The sequence below is a fragment of the Colobus angolensis genome, unplaced genomic scaffold (assembly GCF_000951035.1).
Source record: "Colobus angolensis palliatus isolate OR3802 unplaced genomic scaffold, Cang.pa_1.0 Scaffold33, whole genome shotgun sequence".
NCBI lineage: Eukaryota > Metazoa > Chordata > Mammalia > Primates > Cercopithecidae > Colobus > Colobus angolensis.
In genome coordinates, this window is record NW_012116599.1 from 3,065,635 (window position 1) to 3,080,754 (window position 15,120).

Consider the following 15,120-nt stretch of genomic DNA (forward strand, 5'->3'; position numbering starts at 1 on the left):
GTATAAGCATTCCTTTTTCTCCACAACATTGCCAACATGTTATTTTTTGTTTTTATAGATTTTCCAATGTGTTATATTTAACATATTTCCAAAAGTTATTAAATTTTTGCCAGTAGTTATTTGTTCTAAAGGGAGCTATTTCTCAAATAGAAATCTATTTGGAGAAGAATTTAAAATGATATATATATACACACACACATATATGTACACACACATGTATATATCTCAACAGTTTGTTGATGTAAAATATTTTAGAGCATGTATAAAACATTAAAATAACCTATAAATCTTTGTATCACTGAGACTGTTTCAAGGAATGATTTAAACATGCCTTACAAAATTTTAATTTTCTTGTTAGGACTAAATTGCCAACTATCATCGCCGCCAAGAAATGAATCTCTATATTGTGAACGTTTTCAAAATAATTATGTACTGTCTATAATAATGGATTTTTACAAAATTAGCTTGCATCCTCACCAGGGTGCTGTTAATTTCAAGTTAATCATTCACAATTTAACTCTAAGTAATTAGAACAGATGAGTTTGTTTTTATGACCGGATTTTCTTAAATCTTGTTATTCAATTTCACATTTTATCTAGACAAGATTTTGATTTCTATCATTCATACAAGCAATCCTCTACCTTAGTAATCTTTTCATTTGAAACTTCTCGCTCTTACACTTCATTACACTTCTCATTTTGTTTCAATTTACATAAAAGCATTTGAGATCCAGAAAACCAGTATGTCTTGTTTCTCCTTTTTCTCCTGTCTGCTTCTTCCCTGTCTCTAACTGCCTCCCTGCCTGCCCTTTCCTCCCATGGAAGACCGGACTCTCACAGAGGAGTCCGGGTGCAGCATGCTTAAGCTGAGGTCCTCCAGCATTCACCTGACTGTGGCCAGCAAGGAGAGTGCAGTGTCTACCCTGGCCCCTCAGGGCCTTGGCTACCTGTCCTTGCTCAGTCCTCACTGGCCTGCCTTCCTTCTCTTCTTGTTACATTTTCTTTTTTTCCTTTATACTCCTTGTTTACTCTTTACCACCTTTACCTTTCACTTCCAAAATTTAAATTCCATTCTTAGTTGTAGTATGCTTTACTAACAAATGACTGTTTCTTTAACTCAGTGTCAAAGAAGAGTGAAATATTTTTCCACTTCCCTTGCAAAGGCAGGGCCTGCCAAATTGCTATTTGGAGAACACACAAGTCAGAAACAGGGTATATTTTATTTAATAATGTGACTGCACAGTTTCCCAGACAAAATCCACTAGGTTCTAGGAGGTAGAAACTGTTTTCTATTATTGTACCCTCATGCCAAAAATATGTTTGTGAATCGAGTTGAATTAAAGTTTTCTCATTTCTACTACCAAAGCTTCACACATTTCCTCTTGGAATTTTTTAATCCTCTTACAGCAGCATCCTTATGCAAATGCACTGACTTTATTCATTTGCGTTGCATGCACTGCTAGTAAATTAAGTTTAGGTTTTTTTTAAAGAATATTTTCCTCCACTATAGGAGCATTCTGTATTTTTCTAACTTTTGCTTCATTTTGTAAAATATTTTCCAAGTATTTGAGTAAAAATATCGCACATACAAAGAAAACTGAGCTATTCTTAATTCCAGTATTTGTTTATTCTTTGTAATATTTTTGCTCTGCATATCAAGGAACCACATTATTGACAGTCCTAGGTGGACTAGATAACATTTAAGGCTCTTTCTACCCTTTGACCTCTTTACCCTGTGAAATGGGAGTCTGCTGTGAATTTTTTTTTATTTGTCTAGTAGGTATTAAAATATGATTTTTCTCATAAACCCTCAACAAGAATTGTATAAACCAAATAAACACAGCCTCTTCTCTTCATTGACTTTGGATTCTTGGAACCATCTGGTACTTGGAAGAAAAGCAAGTAGCATTTTCTTAATCTAATACCCTGAATATTTGGGCATCTGCTCCCTCAATGGATTTCGGGAGAAGGAAGTTTGTGCACTGGAAGTTAATTACTTAGCTTAAAACAACACTGAATGTCTCAATCTTTCAGATTCTCCTGGCATAATTGTTTTGTGAATCAATGTTTTCAGCATTTACATGCCAATATTTTAATAATGAATCTTTTATTTTTTTGGCTTGGAAATCTTCCATCTACACTCTCTCACCCCTCCTTTTAATCAGAAGCCCAGAGAGATATAAGAAAGTCTTCAAGGTTAAAGTGCAGCATCTTTATGGTTAAGTTTAGCATTTTGTGTCCAGGGCTCCCACGGATTCACCAGATGACTTCTCACAGTTCACTTAGCCTTTGTAGGAATTCTGGAGTGTTTTGTATATTGGCAAAATGAATATATCACTTCTGGAGGTAGGGCACGTGCATATATAATATGATGTGGGGAGCTGAGAAAAGGCTCCTTAACCCAGAACTTTCTCCCCCAAATCCAGCCAGCCTGTCTGTATTCTACATCATAGGTGGTTTGGGGTTTTTTAGAATTTTTGGTACAGGGTCCTTAGGAGCTCCATTGTAAGGGATAATTCATTAATCAGTTATTACCTTCTTAGCAGGAATTAGCACACAAATCAAATCATCTCACTACTTTGACAATGAAGAAAGGACACAGGTCCTTCATACTACAGGGGCATGATTAAAAGCATGTATTGGAGTCATGATTCTCAAAGGGTGGTCCCAGGTTAGCAATATCAGCACCACTCGGTAATCTGTTAGCAACACACATTCTCAGACCCCACCCAGAAGTGTTCATTTAGCATAAAACCAAATATAAATGTAAATACATTTGACCTTTTCCCACAGCCTTCCTAGAGACTGGCTCACCAGCCCATTATTTGCTCCCGATTTGGAAACGCTACTGATGTTTGCAAAGAACATCTCTTCCTGGCTTTATAGAGATTTCAAATTGATTCTTGCATAAATACAGATGGGTTTATCTGAGTACAAATTAGCTCATAGATTGCTATGATTGGAAAGATATATAAAATGTCATCCACTCTAACCTGGCTCATTGCTTGCATCTGCTCTGTCAAATTCCTAACAAACAGCCTTGCAGCATATAATATTAAGGTTCCTTAAATACCTCCAAATAAATAGCAAGTCATTACCTCCCAATGCTCCCTATTCCATCTGTGGTCAAATTTATTCTCAAGTTTTGTGGGTATTTCCCCCCTTGTATTGGGCTGAAATATGATCCCCTGTGGCTTCACCATGGATCTGAGTTCTGCCCTGGAAGGCTATATGGAGCAAGTCTTGGTCATTTTTTCTGTCGCCAGAACCAGGCTTCCCCAGCCAGTTTGCTTTTTCTAAATGAAACAGTTCTATTAAATTTTCTTCACAATTCGTGGTGCTGGTCCTCAGCTCCAAAGCACAGTCTTTGGCCTAATTCAACATAAGACTTGAAAACAGCATCTAGCTCAGAGTGGATATCCTTCATCCCAGTCCCCTTTCCTAGAAAGTTCTCCCCAACTCCTCCACGCTGCCCGCTTTTGCCCAGTCAACATCTTGTTTGTGAGGAAGCTCATTTCCTTAGGAGAATTTTATCTGCGTTTCCTGACTCGGTCAGTTCTCTCTAGAATATTCTCTCATGGAACCAAATATTTCTCTTGGTTAGTACTTAGTCTAGTTGTAATATATTATAGCATTTTTATTTGTGGGATTCTTAGATTACTCTCTTCCCAAATGACTTTAATGTCTTTGAGGACATAAAGAAGTCTAGGATGTAAGTCCATTACACCCAAAACCCAGCCAAACCAATGCTTAAAAATAATAACATTTGCAGGCCTGAGTTTCAGCACATACACACACACACGCACACAAATAATAATAATAATAACATCTAGCCGGGCGCGGTGGCTCAAGCCTGTAATCCCAGCACTTTGGGAGGCCGAGGCGGGTGGATCACGAGGTCAGGAGATCGAGACCATCCTGGCGAACACGGTGAAACCCCGTCTGTACTAAAAAAAATACAAAAAACTAGCCGGGCGAGGTGGCGGGCGCCTGTAGTCCCAGCTACTCGGAGGCTGAGGCGGGAGAATGGTGTGAACCCGGGAGGCGGAGCTTGTAGTGAGCCGAGATCGCGCCACTGCACTCCAGCCTGGGCGGCAGAGCGAGACTCCGTCTCAAAAAAAAAGAAAAGAAAAGAAAAGAATAATAACATCTAAAAACAAGCATATCAAGATCCAAACTGACCACATTTCCTTCCAATCCCTTACCTCCTTCTCAAAGTTCTCTCCTAACTGATTCTAGTCTCATCCCTCCAGTTCAATCATGGAACTATTATCTCCTTGGCTTATTCTTGTACCTTATCACTCTCCACTGTCTCACCCCTTTATTTCCCCAACCATTGCCAATTCTTCCCAGTTGCCCCTTTCTGGTTTATCCATTTTCATAGCCTCTTAGCATTCTCTTATGTTTGGCCATTCAAACAATCTCTCCCCAGACTTTCAAGTATCTATCACTAATCTCCTTTCATACATGCCTTTCTATTTCCAGGAAGTTAGGTGTTGGCACCTTAAAGGAAATAATATCTACTTCTAATTTGAACTAGCACTCAGGAACTACTGCTGACTGAATAACTAATGGGAAATGACAATGGGAAAAAACGAATGACAATGGGAAAAAAAAGCAGTCAATGTCTATTAAATGCCTAAGTACAAGCCAAGGGGCTCCATCCTTTCAAACACCATAGCAAATTATCTTTCAACATTTTTCCATCATGAGCCTCCCCTGCTCAACTGGTGCCAGCTGGATTAACTTTCCATAGTTCAAGGTCTTCCACTGATTTTTTTATGCTCCCTCATACTTCTCCATTCCCACCCTCCTTAGATTTTTGGCTGGTACTATAATCTTCTCAACCAGAAGATATACTTAATCTTCTCAGTCCATCTTCATCTGCATCATTCTCCTTGCCTTGAAAATGTTCTTCCTCTCTTCCCCACCATTTTGATTCTTTTAAAAAGTTTTACTTGAGACAGGGTATGGTGGCTTATACCTGTAATCCCAATGCTTTGGGAGGCTAAAGTGGGAGGATTGTTTGAGGCCAAGAGTTCAAGACCAGCCTGGGCAACACAGTAATACTCTATCCTCCATCTCTACAATTTTTTTTTTAATTAGCTGGTTGTAGTGCTGTATGCCTGTAGGCCCATGTACCACCAGCTGAACCTGAGCAGCTGAGGCAGGAGGATCACTTGAGCCCGGGAGTTCAAGATTGTAGTTAGCCATGATCATGCCACTGCCACTGCACTCCAGTGTATCTCCAAAGAAAGAAAAAAAGAAAATAAAAGAAAAACAAAGTTTTACTTCATGTATCTTCTCATTAAAACTTTCCTTAATTAACCTTTACCCCTTGCATGCAATTACCCCATTATTAGAGTACAGGTTTTTAACCTGAAGTCCATTGAATCCTATGAGATTAAATGCAAAGTGGTTATGTATATGTGATCATGTCCTTTTTGTTGCAGGAAGCTTCAGGGCTGTAAAGAGGTTCTCAAGTGAATCTATGACCTTGAGATTTTGTTGTACCTCTTAGTAATGGTCACCAAATAGTTCTGGCTCCCCTTCTTCCTGGGTTTATGATAGAATTGCACCGCCTGAACTCTTTTGATTGGGTGGCACCATGTGTCAACTTCTAGTCAATAAGCTTAGAGTTGAATGACACGTCCCAGGGCACTTTCCCTCGCCATAGAGGCAGGCAAGTTTTGAGGTGGTGGTTGCTCACATAGCTTCCTCTGTGATTGGCTGCAATGTACAGAGTTACCTTCCAGACCTTTCATGAACAGGTAAGGTGATAAAATAAAGAAATAAAGTTGTTTAAGCCATTGATTTTGAGAAACTGTTATCACACATAACCTAGCCCAGCTTGACTGATATAACTATTGAGCACGACTGGTTTGGAATATTGCTATAGCATGAATGTTGACAGACTTTTAGTTAAAATCTTACCCAAAGAAAGGAGATAAGATCAGTTGACAGTGAGAAGCTTGTCCTGCTTTCCCCTGGGTATTCTTGTACTCCAAGGGGCCAATCAGATGCATCTGTTTCCCTGAGTATGAACAGCATATCCATAACACTATTGGAATTTTTTTGCCAGGCATAGACATGGCATTAAGTAGCATTAGGTTCTATAGTTGTCTGAAATGTATTCCTTGTGCAATGCTCCTAGTTACACAAAAAAGAAACTATCAGTTGGAGACTAGCATGAACACCTTTCTGATGCTTGAAAATCCTCCTTTTTGGCCTTAGACTCTGAGCTTTCTGCAGACTGCAGGATCTAACCAGAAATTTATTAACATCTTTATAGTTGTATTGAATTTACGGTTTGAATTTCTTTCCATTTATATAGGCAATAAAATTTTCAAGTTGAGGAAGTGATGTAAACCTTCTTTGATTTAGGCTTAACAAGATGTTCAATATTGAAAAAAATTAAGTAAACAGTAGTACGAATAATGCTTAGAGATAACAAAGTAATACTTTAAAAAAGACTAATTTTTTTGGAAATTTTCTACTATCTTGTAGTTCAATCTTGGGCAAGACCTAATCCCCATTTTGGAGTCCAAAAGTCTTGATTGTATATTCTCGCCTCGTTCTTCTTCCTGTCTCCAAGGGTTCTAAAGTTTCATGGAGCAGGCAGCGCACCGTGTAATTACAGGCAGCTCACACCTATAATCCTACAAGTTTGGGAGGCTGAGGCAGGAGGATCACTTGAGCTCAGGAGTTGAAGACCAGCCTGGGCAACATAGAGATACCCCATTTCTGCAAAAAAATTTTTAAAATTAGCCAGGTATGGTGGCACACAACTGTAGTCCCAGCTACTCGGGAGGCTGAGGGGGAAGGACCATTTGAGCCCAGGACGTTGAGGCTGCAGTAAACTGTGATTATGTCACTGAACTCCAGCCTGGGCAACAGAGTGAGACCCTGTCTCAAAAAAAAAAAAAAAATTCAGTGACCAGAAACTTTGTGTGTGTTTTAACACTCTAGTTCCACAGCAAAACTTGCCTCAGAACATATTCAATAGGCAGGAGTTAAGTACAGCAGAAGATAGAAAACTGGGCTTGGGTCTGCTGTGCGGCCTTAGGCAAATTACTTAACCTCCCTGGGCCTCGGTTTGTTCATTTGTCAAATGAGGGTAACATTACCTAGGCTGAGGCCTCAGAGAGTTGCCGCAAGGATTCAATTATATAATAGTTATAGAAAACGCGTTGGAAGGTCTGAGGCACTCTGCAGATGCCTTCCCTGATTATTATTCAGCTCCCAGTCCCTGGGAATTCACTGAAACAGGGCTTGCCATGCCTGAATTTTAAGATTGTAACCAACCTAAAAAAATAAGAATTTCCTTTATACTGATGTGATTAGAATTGATTTCTGAACGCCGTCGCAAAGCAAGTCATTTGCAGCCTCTCCTCCATTAGACTGAAAAAGAAAAGAAACGCAAGTGTTTGCGTAACTGCTAGAAGCCTGTTTCTCTGTCAAACCAGCGGAGGTGGAGTTTCTTCTGGGAGGCTGCTTCTGGCTCCCTTGACTTCAGCAGGGCTTGGCGTCAGACGGAAGGATTTTAAGTCAAAACACACATGGCTATAGGGAATACGATGAGTCATGTTCCGCCGAGGCTGAGCGGCTCCGGGGAATCAGCCGCAGAAATGAATGAGAATGAACGCCTCCTCCAGGCCTGCGCCACCGCCTCCTCAGCCCAAGGCCAGGTTCACGGTTTTAATCATCAGTGTCTCCGCACAGCCCCGCATGGAGGGGCACGGCGGGAGCAGTTTGCACATTACACATTCATAGAGGCGCAGCCATTCATTACAGTCATCCTCAGGCTCTGCCCTAATGAGACTCAGGAACAAGGCTTTAAATGTCATGATGCTTTTGTGTCTTCCTGATGGAAGAACTACACGATGATGCTGGTGATGCAGCCGGTTTCAGAGGAACCAGGGCGGGCGCCTCACACGCAAACCCCGAAATGACGACCATCTCCAAGGCCCCCAGACGTCTTAGAGGGTTCTGAGCGAATGAGCCCCTTCAGATTCCCTTTGGAGTATTTATTTCCGGACCTCAACCCTAACATCTCTAAACTGTTTGCATCTGCCTGGCTAGCATCCACCAGCTGAAGTAGGACTTGGGTCTTTTAACAATAACAAGGAGATTAAAATCCTGGGGCCTTTTTTCCCTACAATGGTGAATCCCTTTCTTCTAAACTCGGCTTCATTACTCTTTATCTTAGCCAAAAGTCAAGAATCATCCATGTATTAAAAGAGACAGAGAGTCAGTTAATGGGCACATTCTGGTGCCAAACTGCCTGGGTTTGCACCTGCCTCTTCCTCTTCCTAGCTGTGGAGCCTCAAGCTATTGATTTATTGTCTTCGTGCCTCTGCTCTCTCCTCTATAAAACAGAAATCATAATAGCAGGTACCTCATAGGGTTTTGTGTGACTTCAGTCAGAACAATAAGCATTCAATAAATATAGTGCTATTATCATTAAGACATATTTATTGAACTTTTACTTTCCCCAAGACTTACATCAGGCACCGACTATACAAAACAAATAAAATTCAAGGGCTGTTCATGTGGAAACTAGTGAGGAAAATATCTATACACATTGCATAGGCTGTTTTGCATTCCTATAAAAGAAGACCTGAGACTGCGTAATTTATAAAGAAAAGAGGTTTAATTGTCTCCCAGTTCTGCAGGCTGTGCAAGCATGGCACCAACACCTGCTTAGCTTCTAGTGAGGACCTCAGGAAGCTTACAGTCCTGGTGGAAGGCGAAGTAAGAGCAGGCATGTCACATGGCAGGAGTGGGAGCAGGTTTGGGCAGTCAGACTTTTAAATAACCAGATCTCACATGAACTGAGGGAGAACTCACTTATTACCAAGGGGATGGTGCTAAACCATTCACAAGAGATCCACCTCCATGATTCAGTCCCCCTGGCCTCAACTCCAACATTGAGGATTACATCACTACATGAGATTTGGATGGAGACAAACATCTAAACCATATCACACGTCATAGCAGGCTGTGATAAACGGGAAGACAAGGGACCAGTGGCTGGAGAGAGACCATGATTAGTGTTGCCTAGGAGGGCTGGAGATTTTAGATAGCAGGGAATCTACTTGAGTGTCTAAGATGGACAGAAACTGACCAGGAAAAGATTGGAAGCAGCTGAGTGTGGTGGCTCATGCCTGTAATCCCAGCACTTTTGGATACTGAGGCAAGAGGATTCCTTGAGCCAAGGAGTGCAAAACCAGCCTGGGCATCATGTAGAGATCCCATCTCTACAAAAAATTAATAATAATAAAAATTAACCAGATGTGGTGGCATGCATCTGTAGTCTCTGCTACTCAGGAGGCTGAGGCAGGAGGATCACTTGAACCCAGAAGATTGAGGCTGCAGTGAGCCATGTTCACAGCACTGCACTCCAGCCTGCAGCCTGGGCAATTGGGCGAGATCCTGTCTCAAAGAAAAACAAAGAAAGAATAGAAGCATTTGCTTCATCTCAATCTCTCAGCAAGTCTGCAGCTTTACACAGAGCTTTCTTCAGTTGTCCAAAGAGAAGAGCAGGCTGGTCCCGGACCCTGAACATGACCCACGGGATATATGGATGTTTTAGAGCCTTATCTCTGTGTCTGGATCCTGTCCCCACACCTGTGCTGCTCCAGGAGTTTACTATGTCTCTTGCATCTGAAGATAACAAATCAAGTGAAAGAAGGGGTCTTCTTTTTTTAAGAGTGAGAGAGAGAGAGAAAGGGATCAAACACTTGCCAGAGGCCAAGACATTCTGTGTTTTTAGGATATTCCTGATCTTGGGGCTTTGGAATTAAGTTCTCATGGCTTTCATCAAGTAGTCACCATAGGACACTCAGCTAATGACCTTTCAGGATTCCTTGGATGAGGAAAGATAAAGTGGCAAAGCGAAGGGTATGTGATCATGTGAATAGCTGATGTTTATTAAACTGACTATACGTCACACCGTTTACAATTACTGTATCTTTACACTTAACCTATTGGGAATATTACATGTTGAACTATGTTAACTTGCCATTTTTCAATTTAGAAAATGATCGAATATAGCAAGTTCATGTGGGTTCGAGTTAATATCATTACCATTCTGGTGATGAGGAAACTGCAGCTTAGAGAGGGTCATGAATAGACACAAGTGAACTGTGGTCAGGTTATCTGGATTTGATTTCTGGTGACACCACTTAATAATAGTTTCTACCCTCATAAGCATGTTGGGGGGCAGTGGCTGTTAAATAGGATACACTAATAAATAAGTGCCTAGCACGTTTTGAGATTGCAACATTCTTTTTTCTATACCAACTGGCCCTTGATCAAAGGGGAGGAAAATAGAAGTAGACTAATCCCCATTCCCAGGCAGTCAGAGGGTTAGGGGTGGGCGCTGGGCCTCCTGGTATCCTGCATTGACTACCAGGCCTGGCCCTGTTGTCCCTAGCTCCCAAGATCTGGTAAGACAGAAGCATTTAAATGATCAGACTCTGAAAAGGAAGATTCAGTGATGAGTAGAACATAGAGCAGTGACTGGGTTTGAAATCATGAAACTGGGGACAGAGGTCCTTTGTTGAGTTTCTGGAGACTTGGGATGACACTCTCAGTTTTGCTTGAAGGGATCTCTAAGAAGGCAACTAAAACTACTGGGGTGGAGCATAAGAAAAACAGAGACAAAAGAGAAACTGTCAAGAGTATCCATTGGTTATATCATTGATCACCATTTCCCAAGAGCCATGGAAATGGGAAGGCTTTCCAAGAGGCCCTCAAAAAGCTTCCTCTACTGCTGCCTTCTCTTTGCTACCCTGGGGGCTAGCTACAAAGCAGAGCCAGGCACCAGGTTAGTGGTGCTAGACAGTTACAGGAAGTATCAACCTCTCATCAGTATTAAGATTCCAGCTTCCCCTCATAGTCTCACTCTTTTTTTCTACTCAAAACCATGATTAGTTGAGTGAAATAAATTTAAACTTGAGAATCTGGCAATCATCTTTTAAATAAGTGGAATCCCCATTGAACAAAACTAAATCCAGCTGGGTATTGCTGGGACCAATTCTGTATAGTTGGGTCTTCCATAGAGTACATGGCGAATGTGTTCTCCCTTCCAGCCTCCTACCTGCACTAGGAATCTTCCATGGAAACAATTATCTCCTTCAAGAACCAGCATGACTTGCCGGGCGCAGTGGCTCACGTCTGTAATCCCATCACTTTGTGAGGCCAAGGTGCCCAGATCACGAGGTCGGGAGATGGATGGAGACCATCCTGGCAAACATGGTGAAACCCCGTCTCTACTAAAAATACAAAAATTAGCTGGGCATGGAAGTGCATGCCTGCAATCCCAGCTACTTGGGAGGAGAATCACTTGAACCCAGGAGGTAGAGGTTGCAGTGAGCTGAGATCATGCCACTGCACTCCAACCTGGCGACAAAGCTAGACTCCGTCTCAAAAAAAAGAAAAAAAAAAAAAAAAAAGAACCACCATGACTGATGTAAGTTTGAACTATAGGTGCAAAATCCAGCAAGATGGGTATGGACCTTGCTACATTCAGATTTGCCTCATTTTGTGCTTATCATTACTCATGTAATTACTTGTTACCATCAACTCAAACCAAAACCACAGAGCTTTTTGAAAGGGGGTTGACAAGGAAGAGGTACTTGTTTAGGGACCCCTTTTACCTCATCTTGGCCCCACATAGGCCTGTCCCTTCATAGCTGCATCTCAAACCTCAGACCTTAGCCTGCCATGAGCACCAACCACATTGAAATCTCAGTTTCTTGAAGCCCTGCTCTCTGATAGAATCAGTCTGTAATAATGACAGAACACGTTATTTGGGTAACCTTCCACTCATGCATTTATCCATTCATTTGCTCATTCATCAAATGTTTATTGAACTGATTGAATTATTCAGAAAGTAATGGTGCTGTGCTCTCTGCCCTCATAGAGTTCACAGCCTAGTGGCTGGGACTGAGGGTGGGTGCATTGAGGGGGGTGGGGGCGGGCAAGTGAAGGAGGCATACACATACACCCTTGATGGATAAAACAGAATAGAACATGTTTTCGACAGAGGCACAAGGAAAAGGCCAAGAGGGAAGAGGAGCAATTAATTCTCCAAAAAGTTCAAGACAGCCTTCATGGATATAGTGACATTTGAACAAGACCTTGAAGAAGCATTTCAGGAGGAAGAAAGGTGAGTAAGAACTTGCTCTCCTGAGGGAAAGGACTGAGCAAGATACAGACTGGGGAGGAAGGAGGTTCGCTGGGGGAAAGAGTTTGATTTGCTACAAGGACAGCAGCCAACTTTTACTGAAGGTTCACCTTGTTCCAAGCACAGGGCTAAGTGCTTTACATTAATTAAAACATGCAATCCCATAATGAGATAGGCACCCTCATTGTTCGCACTTCACAGAATGGGAAACTGAAGGCCCCAAAGATGTAGCAACTTTCCCAAGCTTGGATGTTTATTAAAGTGAGGAGCAGAGACTCCCGCAGGTAGTCTGCCTTCCTGACCACACCCCACATTGCCCAGGAGGATTGTGTAGAGAAAGTCAAGCAAGGCTGGAGTCTTGACAGACACTGCCTGGAATGCAGATAAGAGGGTTTGGGCTTCATTGTCAAATTTTCTAAGGAAAGAAAGGAAATAAATGACAACAGGAGGAAAACAACTGGGGCAGCTGTGTGGAGAATGAATTTGCATCTTAATGAGAACATTTAACGCCTCAAGCCAGAGCTTCTAAAGAAGGGAAATTCAGACTTTCAGGTCTCTTAAAGAGGTTAGAGATTTCCAGATAAATGGAGGGCAGGCCCAGATCAGCTTAAAGACCCTTCACACATCCTGGGCAGGTGGTTCTCTACTGGATAGGAGGATAGGAACCCACCCCACCCCCCCACCCCCGCTGCCAAAAAGTTATCTAGATCAATCTTCTCGTTCTACAGATAAGAACAGAGAAACCTGTATTGTTTTGCCCCAAATCCCACAGCTGGAATGTGGCTGAACAGAGGTCCAAGTACACTTCTCTATCTCCGAGTCCAGCGTTTCTTCCACAGCATGGCCCAGGTTTACACGCCCCAGTATTTAAACCAGCACGAGTGCACCAGCAGACTGCTCCACAGCCACACCTCCAACCTCTCCCATCTACTTCAGCCCAAGGAGCACAGCCAGCCCTGGAGGAGCTGCAGCTCAAGATGTTGATGCTGCAAACAGGGAGATGCTGTGGTCAACCTTGACTGTCCTCCCAAACTACTGAAGGCGCATTCCCCTGCAGTCTGGCTCTACCTCCCACTCTCATTGGGCCTTTTTCTTTTTCTTTTCTTTCTTTCCTTTTTTTTTTTTTTTTTTTTCTTGTCTGCAAAGCTTAGACCAAAGTAAGTAATCTAGAAATATCCAGAAAGGAGTTAATTAAAACAACTTAGGTTGAGAAGGCAGATGCAGAAGATCAAGGTGCTTCTGAAGTTGACACAGGACTCTAAGAGGGAGAAATGAATCTCAAGACCGCTGTGGGACATGTGCTCCCGCAACTTCACAATTGATCACATAGAGCTACTACTGCCTTACACGTAATTGCTCCAAATTAGGTGTTGCATTTAATTGCATTAAAGCCTTGCTAACTTGTTATTGGTACAATTTTAAGGGGGAAAAAAGCCAGAGCGATTTCAGCTCTGTGCTCCTCTCCATGCCAATCTCTCATTCATTAGCTGCATTGTCTCGAGAGGAGAGTAAGGAGTACTTCCAGCAGAGCAGCCACTTTTCCTGGAGTCATTCAACTTTCTGCATATTTGATGAGAGTAAATCCCACTAGAATGTCCTTCCATTAGCTGAGACCATGGCTACCTGAGCTGAGAGAGGCAGACTGGGGCTGTTAGACGGGAGTGAGGGATAGTCCTGGCTGCCAGCACACAGGCAGTCAGGAGAGGCAAATGCAGTCATACCTTGGTGGCAGCCTGTCTAGTGATGCTTGAAACCAAGAATGTGGCAAAACTGGTGGTGCTCCTGGTGGCTAGAGAGATTGTAACAGGACCCATTTTTCCAGAGGAAGGCTCTGTTCATATCTAAGTCAGGTGCGAGAATCCAAAAAAGTCCAACTAAGTGGGTTTTTGACCATTACTTGTTTAGAACCCTTCAATGGCCAGCTGCTGCCCTAGATTAACTCCCAGTCTGGATCACTGCCCCCGCCCCCTCCCGCCGCCAGTCCCTGCAGGGCCAGGCTTTGCTTGTCTCCCAAGTCCTGCTCTCTTTCACTCTCATCTCTGCCTTGTGTTCCTCAATTATGTGGGGCTTTCTACTGCCCCAGAACCTTTGAACATTCCACTGGTTCTGCATGGAGTGTGGCTTCTTGCCTCTTCTACTAAGCTTCTAATCACAGTCTGTAGTCCTTACTTTACTCATCATTTCCTAACAGAAATGATCCCTGACACCCCAGGTTAAAGTAGGTTCCTTTTTCATAGACTCTCAAAGAACCTAATTTCTTACTGTATTTACTATAAATTCTTACTTTTTTGCATTCTTGATGCTCTGATATTAGGAGCCTTGATCCTGTCGAGACTGCCCCTCCCAAGGCCACCTGACCTCTACTCCCCTGTGAGCAGGCCTTTAATACACAAACCAAGAAATGCACAGCCCACACCTGTAACTATCTCCTTTACCAAACTCTCAAGCCATGCCAACATTACCCTACCCTAAACCATCCCAGGGCCAGCTACGGGACAACCAGAGACCCCCTCTAGAGCTCAGACCCCCCAGATTATTCCAACTATCCAATCCCAAGCTTACTCAGTGTGCCTATTCTGCCTCACCCATTCCCTCCCACGAAAACCCAGTAAAGGCTCAGGGGCTTGCTCTGCCCTTCCCCATCTCTGCCTCTTGACCCATCCTGGCCCTCCCTGATGTGGTCCTGCATGGCATGGCATGGTGTGGTGTGCCTCCTGTTTCTAGGAATCAGTGAGTATAAACTTCTTCCTTCTTAACAATCATTTCTGTGTCTGCACATCTTACCATACTCATTTAAAACAAATACTGGGTGCACCTTAACACATGTACTCTCATAGGGCTTTCCTGAGTTATTCCTAGGATTTTTTTATGTCTGACCCTCTAGATTGTAAGCTCCTTGAAAGAAGGTTCCTTATCTGTCAGTGCGGA